The sequence below is a fragment of the Galeopterus variegatus genome, unplaced genomic scaffold (genome assembly GCF_000696425.1).
Source record: "Galeopterus variegatus unplaced genomic scaffold, G_variegatus-3.0.2 Scaffold3539, whole genome shotgun sequence".
In the NCBI taxonomy this organism is placed as follows: Eukaryota; Metazoa; Chordata; class Mammalia; order Dermoptera; family Cynocephalidae; genus Galeopterus; species Galeopterus variegatus.
This window is the reverse complement of record NW_007729650.1, coordinates 67,789-79,086: the sequence shown is the minus strand read 5'-3', so window position 1 is coordinate 79,086 and position 11,298 is coordinate 67,789.

Sequence of the window (11,298 nt, the reverse complement as noted above, 5' to 3'; positions counted from 1 at the left end):
GGATGCTGAACCACACCCAACTGGACCTGAGGCAAGGGCCCTGACTAAACTATTCTATTTTCCCAACAGTGGACTAATACAGAAAATTAGTAACAGGAGTAGCATGTTGCTTATAACAAATACTTGAAAATGTGGAACTGGGTTTGAAACTGGCTGTTAAGGAGAGGCTGGAAGAATTTGGAGGAGCAGGTTAGAAAAAGCCTAGCTGCTGGTGAGAGTTTAATAGACAAGAAAACCAGGGAAAGTTTGGAAGTTTTTAGAGATAGGTTAAATGGTGGTGAGCAGAATGCTGATAGAAATATGGAAAGTAAAAGCCATTCTGAGATCTCAGTTGTAAATGAGAAGAGGCTTATTGGAAACTCAGGCAAAGATCACCCTGTATGAACTGGCAAGGAACTTAGCTGCATTCTTTTCATGCTCCAAAGTTTTATAGAATGTGAAACTTCAAAGTGCTGACCCAGGGTATTTGGCAGAAGAAATTTCTAAGCAGCAAAGCAGTAAGGAAGCTACATGGCTACTTGTAACACCCTATGCTGAGTTATGGCAGCAAAGGCATGACATAAAGCCAGAATTTAAAAGGGAAGCAGAGCATAAAGATTTAGAGAATTTGCAGCCTGGCCATGTGGTAGAGAATCAGAGAGCATTTTCAGGAGAAAAATGCAATGACACAGCCCAGGGAACCTTTGCTAAGGAGATGAATGCATAAGAAAGGGATTATCAAGAGAAGGGAAAAAAGATCTTGAAGGCATTTCAGACATCTTGGAGGATGCATCTTCCATTACAGGCCCAGAGGCCTAGGGAGACAGAATGGTCTTGGAACAGGCATGAGATACTCTCCTTGATCTCATTGCCAGGGTCACCTTAGGAAGCTGCTTTTTACACCAGTATCCTGGCTGCTTTGGGTGCTCCACCTGTGGCTAAGTTGGCCCCAGGTGTGGCTGGATCTGCACCTTTGGAAGACACAAACCAGATACCTCAGCAGTGTCCTTGTGGTGTTAGGTCTGCAGGTTCACAGAAAGCCAGAATTGTAGTGGCTTGGGAGCCTTCGTCCACTGATTTCAACAGATGTGTGGAAAAGCCTGGGGACCCAGGAAGAGTTCTGTCATAGGGACAGAATCACTGCATAGAGCCTCTGCTAGAGCAATGCCATGTGGAACTGTGGGGTTGCAGTTGCAGCAGAGAAACCCCAACAGCGCCATGCCTAGTGGAACTGTGGCAGCAGGACCTCCACGGAGACCCCACATCTGTGGAGCAACCAGAGTGGAACACCAGCTGGCAGAGCTGAGGTGTGGCCTGAGACCAGGAAAGCGAGAACTTGGGGGCCCAACCCTTCCCTACACCAGCATGCAGAGGATGTCGAACATGGAGTCAAGATACATGATTCGCCAGCTTTCTAATGCCTGCCCTGGTGGGTTTTGGACTTGTTTGGGACCTATCACACCTTTCTTTTGGCCTTTTTCTACCTTTTGGGGTAGGAATATGTATCCTATATTTGTCCCACCATTGTATCTTGGAAGTAGGTAACCTGTTTTGAATTCACAGATGGGGCTTTGAACTTTGGACTTTTGAGTTGAAACAAGTTAAGACTTTGGGGATAGAATGAATGTATGTGAAAAGGACATGAATTTTGAGGGTTGGGGCAGAATGCTATAGATTGGATGCCCCCCCAGCTTCATTGAAGCTTAAATCCCCACTGTAACTGTTAAGGGTGGGAAGGGAAATCCTATTATAGTAATTGAAAGGTGGGGCCTTGAAGAGGTAGTTAGATTATATGACCGTGTCATTGTGAATGAATTAATAATGGTGGTCAGGGGAGTGGTTCTGAGGACTTTAAAAGGAGAGTGCATGAGGAACATGAGGATCTCTGCTCTGCCATTTTCTACCATGTGAGACCCCTGCATCACTGTTGCCACCACCAAGGCCTTCACCAGATGTGTTCCCTGAACTGTGGACTTCCCAGTCTCCAAAACTGTAAGCAATAAATTTTGTTTTCTTATAAATTACCCAGTCCCAGGTATTTTGTTATAAACAACAAAAGCAGACTAATACACATCACAAAACCTTGAAGTTCATCATCTACCTACTATTAGTCATCAGCCCCTAATGACTTTTGGAATTCTGTACTTTTTTTTTTCCTTCTTGGCATTGTGGCAAATTTTATTTTTTTTTATTTTTTTTTTGTCTTTTTTTTTTTTGAATGACTTTTGGAATTCTGTACTTTTTTTTTTCCTTCTTGGCATTGTGGCAAATTTTATTTTATTTTATTTTTTTTTGTCTTTTTTTTTTTGGTCTTTTTCTGTGTCCGGCAACGGGACCGCAACCCTCGGCGTTGCCCCCGCGCCTCGCTCAGCCAGTGAGCGGGAACCAGTCCGTATGTGGGATCCGAACCCTCGGGCGCGAGCGCCGCCGCGCTTCCCAAGCGGCGCACTATCCAGTGCGCCACCGGGCCGGTCCATGTGGCAAATTTTAAAGACTGGGGAGGAAAGTACAGAAGATAATGTACCTTAATTTTATTACTTTTGTTATCACCAGATAGCTTTTTGGAATTTGGTCTGCCCCTGGATCTTTGTATTGGATTTCAAATATCATTTGAATAAATATGGTTGCTTGCGGTTAGAGATGGTAGATTGAATACTCCGATAATGTACCTTAATTTTATTACTTTTGTTATCACCAGATAGCTTTTTGGAATTTGGTCTGCACCTGGATCTTTGTATTGGATTTCAAATATCATTTGAATAAATATGGTTGCTTGCGGTTAGAGATGGTAGATTGAATACTCCAATTTACCTTTCTCCTTTCAAAAATTCCAGTGAAATGACAAAGGATTTTTTGTTTTTAATGGCATACATCCACAAGGGGAACAAAAACTTGGAGGAATGTGGAGGTAAATGGAAGGGAAGGGAAATTTTAGATTTAGGGATCTGAAAAGAAGAAGGAGTACTTCTTTAAGAAAGTTGAATCTTAAGCCTGCAATGGTATAAACTGAGAAAGAGCCTGGTTTATCCTGTAACACCCTCCAGCACCTCTGATGGGGGTGAGCTAACAACAGGAGAAATTAGTTGCAGGATTTGTTCAAAATCTCCTTACATGGCAGTTAATCCCCCAAGATTCCCTTTTCTCATCCCAAAAAAGAACTGAAAATTTAGTCTCTAAAAAGAATGAAAAAGGATTTCTGAAATGAGGGACCCCATTGTAAGGGTAGGGATACTCTAGTGAAAGAATAGGATTAAAAGGAAATTGAAAATTAAATATTGATATTTCTAGCCTTTTTCCCCCTCTTAACTCAGAACACTGGTAGAAAGGCTTTTATTCTCAGAGTAGGAGATTGGTTTTATTCTCTGGAGAACCTGACAACTGAAAGAAAAGATCTAAAGATACTGATCATTGGATTTTCCTCCAGAGAAGTAAACCAGCCAGATTACTCTGCAGTGAAGACCACTCATTTGCATAAGGCTTCCAGGCAGCTTTTAACCCCTCTTCTCCAAATATGAGCAGTCAGCTAAAGATCACTAGACATCTTAGGACCACCTTTAATATGAACAATAGAACTAAAACAAATAGAAAACAGCAACTTAGAGGAAACAGCTTATGCAGCAACAAGGAAAACTTCAAAAAACTATCCTTAATAATCCCCGGAGACAAAAGAAATTAACACATTCCAAACTCTAAAAAATGAACGTTCAGAAAACCAAAAAGATTTTAGAAATTAAAAACATGATAACAAGTACTCTGTAGAAATTTTGAAGCAGACAAGAATGTAAAACTAAAAGATAAACTTAGGGGAGAAAATAGGAAAATTAGAGGACCAGTCCAAGAGGTTCAAGTAATAGGAGTTGCGGAATGAAAGAACAAAGAAAAAGTGGAGGAGAAAAAACCATCAGTGAAACCAAGGAAGCCGCAGAAATGAAAGACAAGTTTCTAAACTGAAATGGTTCACCAATTGCCAAGCACAATGAGACCCAAACCAAGGACATTTTTGTGAAATTTTATAATAATGATGACAAAAAGAAAATCATAATACTTCAAGAGAAAACAAATTTCATACAAAGGATCAAAAATCAGAACTACATACTTCTCAACAGTGGAAACTAATTGGCAATAGAGAAATGTCTTCTAAGTTTTGAAGTAAAACTATTTTTGATCTAGGATTCTATGATTAGCCAAACTTTGAGATGAGTGAGGGAGACTAAAGATGTTTCCAGATATCTTAGGTTTCTAATTTTTTTCTCTCAAGCACTCTTTCTCAGGAACCTACTGGAACATGTGCTCTACCAAAATGAGGCAGTACACGTAGAATGAGATGATATGTAGGAAATGGGATCTTAGAGGTAAAGGAAATCTTCAGAGTGATGGCACATGTACATCTTGAGATGACAGGTATTCATCAGGCCTATAGAGTGACTAGTACAGATTGGAGTGTTTCAGAAAGCTTCAGGCAAGATTTAAGAAGAATGATGCCTAGTATGCTTGGATGTATTGAAGAGATTTACATAAATGGGAGAGAATTCGGGATAGAATTGATTATTTAAATATATAGAAGACTAAGCCAAAAAGTAATAATAAATTAAAGAAACTAAAGTTGTACAGGAAAGCAAAAGTAATCATAGTGTAGTATGTGGCCAAGCTGTAGTAGCATTTACATAGTCAACATGATGAAAACAAAATTATGGTATAACTATTTAGAGAGGACAAGTTGAGTGGGATCAGTGAGGATGTGTACAAGTGAAAGAGAGCTAACCTTTAATTCCCATAGTAGAAAGTCAGTGGGTGATGCATGAAGCTGAAAGGTCAAGAACTGATACTATAAATTTGTTATTTAGAAATATGAAAGAAAATACTAACGGCATCAGTTCAAAGTGATTACCTGTGGGGATTAGAAAGAGGTGCGGTAGAGGCTAGGGGTGGGAATGGTGGTCATGGATTGCTGGGTTTTACAACAAATTGCAGATTACATAAAGTTTCAAATTATATGGATGTATAATAGATGAGAAATAAAAATTAAACAGGATAAGTTTGTATGTAACCATGCATACCAATACAGTAAGGACCATACCTGGTCATAAATGAACATCAATTCTATTATATCTGTGACTAAGATAATTATGGAATTAATAAAAGAAGTGCAAGGTTTGTACAATGAAAACTATAAAATATTGAGAAAAAGAAAAACTAAAAAATGAAAAGATATTATATCTTTATTGATTAGAAGACTTAATATTGTTATGGTGTCAATACTCAAATTCCTCTAAAGATTCAACACAATTGCTTATTAAATTTCATGTTCCTTTTTTTCCCCATAAATTGATAAACTAATCCTAAAATTTATATGTGAATTCAAGGAACCCAGAATAGAAAGAATCTTGATAAAGGATTGCAAAGTTGGAGGATTCATACTTCCCAGTTTTAAAACTTACTACAAAGCAACAGTAATGGAAACTGTGGAACAGGCCTTAGGAATAGACACTGGAATAGAATTGAGAATCCAGAAATAAATCCTCACATTTATGGTTAATTGATTTTTTTTTTCCTTTTTTGTCTTTTTTCATGACCGGTAACGGGATCGCAACCCTCGGTGTCTCGCCCGTACCGCGACCAGCAACGGGATCACAACCCTCAGTGTCGTGCCCGCACCATGCTCAACCAGTGAGCGGACCGGTCTCTATATGGGATCCGAACCCTCGGCGGGAGCGCTGCCACGCTCCCCAAGCGCCGCACTCTACCAAGTGCGCCTCCGGGCTGGCCCTGGTTAATTGATTTTGACAAGTGTGCCATGAACATTCAGTGGAGTAAAAATATTCTTTTCAACAAATGATGTTAGGGTAACTGGATATACACCATAAAAGAATGAAGTTGGACCTTATCCTCACACCATAGAGAAAATTTTAATTCAAAATGGATCAAAGATCTAAATGTAAGAGCTAAAACAATAAAACTCTTAGAAGTGGGCTGGCCAGCTAGCTCACTTGGTTAGAGTGTGAGAGTCAAATGAGGTTTTAGATGGGAAAGAACTCTTAAAGAATTAAAAACATTCTACAAATGTAATATTACAAAAATGTAACAAAACAGAATGGTGTTTTAATTTGGGTGACATTTATTGCCCATTTAATTGGTCTGACTGACATGTAGAGATGATAATTTAATTAGTATGGGTATTTTACTTATTTCTAATATAAATCTTAATGTATTTTTAAGAATTGGAACACTGGAGAGAACAGGAAAGGTACTATGAAGGAAATTTAGATAGGGAAAATTTAAATTTTAATATAGAACTTGGTATCTTGTTATTGGTAGTCAGGAAAAATGTGATGAATTGAATTTGTCTGGCAAGGAGTTTGGGGATAAGAAAATGTTGAGGCTGAGGCTACTTGGAGTCAGTAGGGACTTCTTTGTTTAGATGTATAAACTCATCATATTCTTAGCCTGGGCTTCAAGCTTTCAGAATTTTCACCCATGGGATACACAGACACACAAAGGAGAACACAGGGGAACAGAGGGGAAAGCCATGTGAAGATGCAGACAGGGATTGGAGTAATGTGTCCATAAATCAAAGAATGCCAAGGACCCTGACAGCCACCAGAATCTTCCTTGTAGAAACAAAATTTTAAAAGAGGAGACATAGGTAGCACCCACTACTTGGCAGAAGGCAGGAGCATGCCTGGGGTCCTACAAAGTTGCTGAGAGCAACACTTTCTGCCTGGCAGAAGCTAGGAGCATGCCAAAAACACCACTTCTGCATGGATGGTCCACCACAGCCACCGCCACCACCACTGTTGCCGCAAGGGTGGCTCACCACCACAGTAGCAGCCACAGCCACTGTGCTGGAAGACCACCCCCCACTAGACTGCACTGACACAAGGAGAATCACCAGGAGAGTCCAGAAAAAGAAGAGGCAGTCTCTCTCCTCAAAGCCCACTATAGATTAATAGAAGAAGTAGCTGCTCCACCAGATGACCTGAAATCAATGTAGAGATACTAGAAATATGAAAACCAAGAAAATATACCACCAAAGGAATACAGTAATTCTCAGGTACCAAATTCTATACAGCAGGAGACTCTTGAAATGACTGAAAGGAATTCTGAGCAGAAATCTTAAGAAAACTTAATGAAATATGAGAAGACTCAGACAACACAATGAAATTCTTTTATATACCTTATAAAAGAATGTAGCAGAACTCCTAGAACTGAAGGATTCATTCAACAACAACAAAAAAAAAAAAAACACACCTGAGAGCTTAAGCAGGAGGCTAGAACAAGCAGAAGAAAGAATTTCTGATCTTAAAGATAGTCTCTTCAAAATAATCCAGGCAGACCAAAAAAAAGAATTTTACAAAATGATAATGAAGAATATCTAAGAGAGCTAACAGACAACCGTAAGCACACAAACATTTGAATCACAGGTGTTCCAGAAGGGGAGGAAAAAGGAAAAGGCATGAAAAACCTATTCAACGAAATAGTAATGGAAAACTTCCCAGGTATATGGAGAGACATGGACCTTCATATCCTGGAGGCTCAAACATCCTCACACAGTTTCAATCCAGAAAGATCCTCTCCAAGATACATTATAGTCAAACCATCAAAGCTCAAAGACAAAGAGAGACTCCTAAAAGCAGCAAGAGAAAAGCATGACATCATCTATAAGGGAGCCTCTTTCAGATTAGCAGCAGACTTTTCAACAGAAACCCTACAGGCCAGAAGAAAATGGGATGCTATATTTGAAATAGTAAAACAAACAAACCTGTTAGCCAACAATGAGGGAGAAATAGTGTATTTTCCAGATAAACAAAAATTGTGGGAGTTCACCACCACATGACTAGTGCTGCATCTGGAATCCGAAAAACAATAATCACTACTATGAATACATGAGAAAGAACAAAAACCACTGATAGACCAAAAATGCAAATGAGAAAGAGAAAGAAACTAAATCTTACCACCTTAAAAAACCAACAAACATCACAAATAGTAAAAGGGAAGAAAGGAACAAAAGATATTTAAAATACCCAAATGAAAATCAGTAAAGTGCCAGGAGTAAGACAATACCTTTCCATAACAACCCTAAATGTTATTGGATTAAACTCCCCATTAAAAAGACTGACTGGTTGGATTAAAAAGCTAGATCCAACTATATGCCATATTCAAGAGACTCACCTTACCTGTAAAGATACACACAGACTAACAGTAAGGGGATGGAAAAAGATACACCATGCAAATGGAACCAAGAATTATCAGTAGTACCTATTCTTATATCAGATAAAATAGACATTAAACCCAAAACCATAAGAAGAGACAAAGAAGGCCATTATATAATGATAAAGGTTCTATCCACCAAGAAGACAGAACAGTTATAAACATATATGCACTCAACACCTGAGCTCCCAGATATATAAAACAAATACTATAGACCTAAAGAAAGAGACCCCAATATGATAGTGGTAGGGGACCTGAACATCCCCTTTGTTAGCACTGGACATATCATCTAGGCTACAAATAGGTAGAGAAACACAGGACTTAAACTACACTTTAGACTAATTGGACCTGACAGATATCTACAGAACATTTCATCTAACAAATACAGAATATACATTCTTCTCATCAGCATATGGAACATTTTCCAGGATAGACCACATTAGGTCACAAATCAAGTCTCAACAAATTTCAAAAAATTGAAATCATTTCAAGTATATTTTCAGATCATAACAGATTAAAAGTAAAAATCAATAACTTGAGAAACTCTGGAAACTATATAAATACATGGAAATTAAACAACATGCTCCTGAATGACCTTCTTTGGTACAAGAAGAAATTAAACAGGAAATGAAAAAATTCCTTGAAACTAATGAAAATAAAGACACATCACACCAAAACTTGTGGGACACTGCAAAAGCAGTACTAAGAGAGAAGTTTATTGCAATAAATGCTTACATAAAAAGATTAGAAAGATTTCAAATAAAGCTAATGTGACACCCCAAAGAAGTAGAAAAACAGGAACATTCCAATCCCCAAATTAGTAGATGGAAAGAAATAAGATCAGAGCAGAACTAAATGAAATAGACACCCAAAAAATGATACAGAAGATCAATGAAACAAAAGTTGTGCTTTTTGAGAAGATAAGCCATTAGCTAGGCTAATTAAAAAAGAAGACCCAGGGCCGACCCCGTGGCTCACTTGGGAGAGTGCGGTGCTAGGAGCGCAGCAGCACTGGGAGCGCTGAGGCTGCGGGTTCGGGTCCCAGATAGGGATGGCCAGTGCGCTCACTGGCTGAGCGCGGTGCAGGTGACACCAAGCCAAGGGTTACAATTCCCTTACCAGTCACAAAAAAAAAGAAGACCCAAGTAACAAAAATCAGAAATGAAAAAGGAGACATTACAACCAATACCACAAAAGTACAAAGAATTATTACAGATTATTATAGACTACTATATGCCAATGAATTTGAAAACCTGGAGGAAATGGATACATATTTGGACACATACAAACTGCTAAGACTGAACCAAGAAGACATAAAAAACCTAACAGACCAATAACAAGCAATGAGATCGAAGCAATAACCAACAGTCTCCTGACAAAGAAAAGCCTAGGACTGGCTGGCTTTACTGCCGAATTCTACCAAGCTTTAAAGAGGAATTAACATCAATTCTCTTCAAACCATTCCCAAAAATTGAAACAGAGGCCATTCTCCCAAACTCATTTTATGAGGCCAGCATCACCCTGATACGAAAACCAGACAAAGATACAACAAAAAAAGAAAACTACAGGCCAATATATCTGATGAACATAGACACAAATGTCTTCAGCATAATATTAACAATCAGAATACAGTAACACGTCAAAAAAGTTATACACCATGATCACTAGGATTCATTCCAGGGATGCAAGGATGGTTCAACATATGCAAGTCAATAAGTGTGATAGACCACCGCAACAAAATCAAGGACAAAAACCATATGATTATCTAAATAGATGCAGAAAAAAGCATTTGACAAAATTCAACATCCCTTCATTATAAAGACTCTAAGCAAATTAGGTATAGAAGGAAAGTATCTCAACACAATACAAGCCATATATGACAGACATACCACCAATATCATCCTGAATGGGATCATGACAAGGATGCCCACTCTCACCACTCCTATTTAATGTAGTATTGGAAGTACTAGCCAGAGCAGTCAGGCAAAAGATAGGGTATCCGGATTGGAAAAGATGAAGTCAAACTGTCCTTGTTTGCAGATGACATGATTCCATATATAGAAAATCTAAAAGACTTTACCAAAAAACTCTTAGAGCTGATAAACTGTTCCAGTAAAGTTGCAGGACAGAAAATCAACACACAAAAATTAGTAGCTTTTTTATACTCCAACAATGAACTAGCAAAAAAAGTAATCAAGAAAGAAAGACCATTTACAGTAGCCACCAAAAAAATAAAATACCTAGGAATCAGTTTAACCAAGGAGGTAAAAGATCTCTACAACGAGAACTACAAATCACTGCTGAAAGAAATTAAAGAGGACACAAAAAGATGGAAAGACATTCCATGCTCTTGGATTGGAAGAATTAACACTGTGAAAATGTCCATACTACCCAAGGTGATCTACAGATTCAATGCAATCCCCATCAAAATACCAATAACATTCTTCACAGAAAGAGAAGAAAATAATCCCAACATTCGTATGGAAAAACAAAAGACCCCAAGTAGCAAAGCAATCCTGAGCAAAAAAAGCTGGAAGCATAACAGTAACTGACTTTGAAGTATACTACAAAGCTATAGGTAACCAAACAGCATGGTACTGGCATAAAAACACACTCAGACCAATGGAACAGAATAGCAAACCCAGACTTCAACCCACATACTTATTTGACAAGGGCAGCAGGAGCATACAGTGGGGAAAGGACTGCCTCTTCAATAGGTGGTGCTGGCAAAACTGGATATCCATACAGAAGAATGAAACTAGACCTATAGCTCTCACCGTATACCAAAATCAACTCAAAATGGAATAAAGACTTATGTATAAGACCCAAAACTACAAAACTACTAAAAGCAAACATAGGGGAAACACTAACCAAAATCAACTCAAAATGGAATAAAGACTTATGTATAAGACCCAAAACTACAAAACTACGAAAAGCAAACATAGGGGAAACACTAGAAGAAATAAGACTGGGCAAAGACTTTATGAATATGAACCCAAAAGCACAGGCAACAAAAGAAAAAATTAACAAAGGATAATATCAAACTTAACTGTTTCTTTTGCTGTGCAGAAGCTTTTAACAGAGGAAAAGACAACTGACAGAATGGGAGAA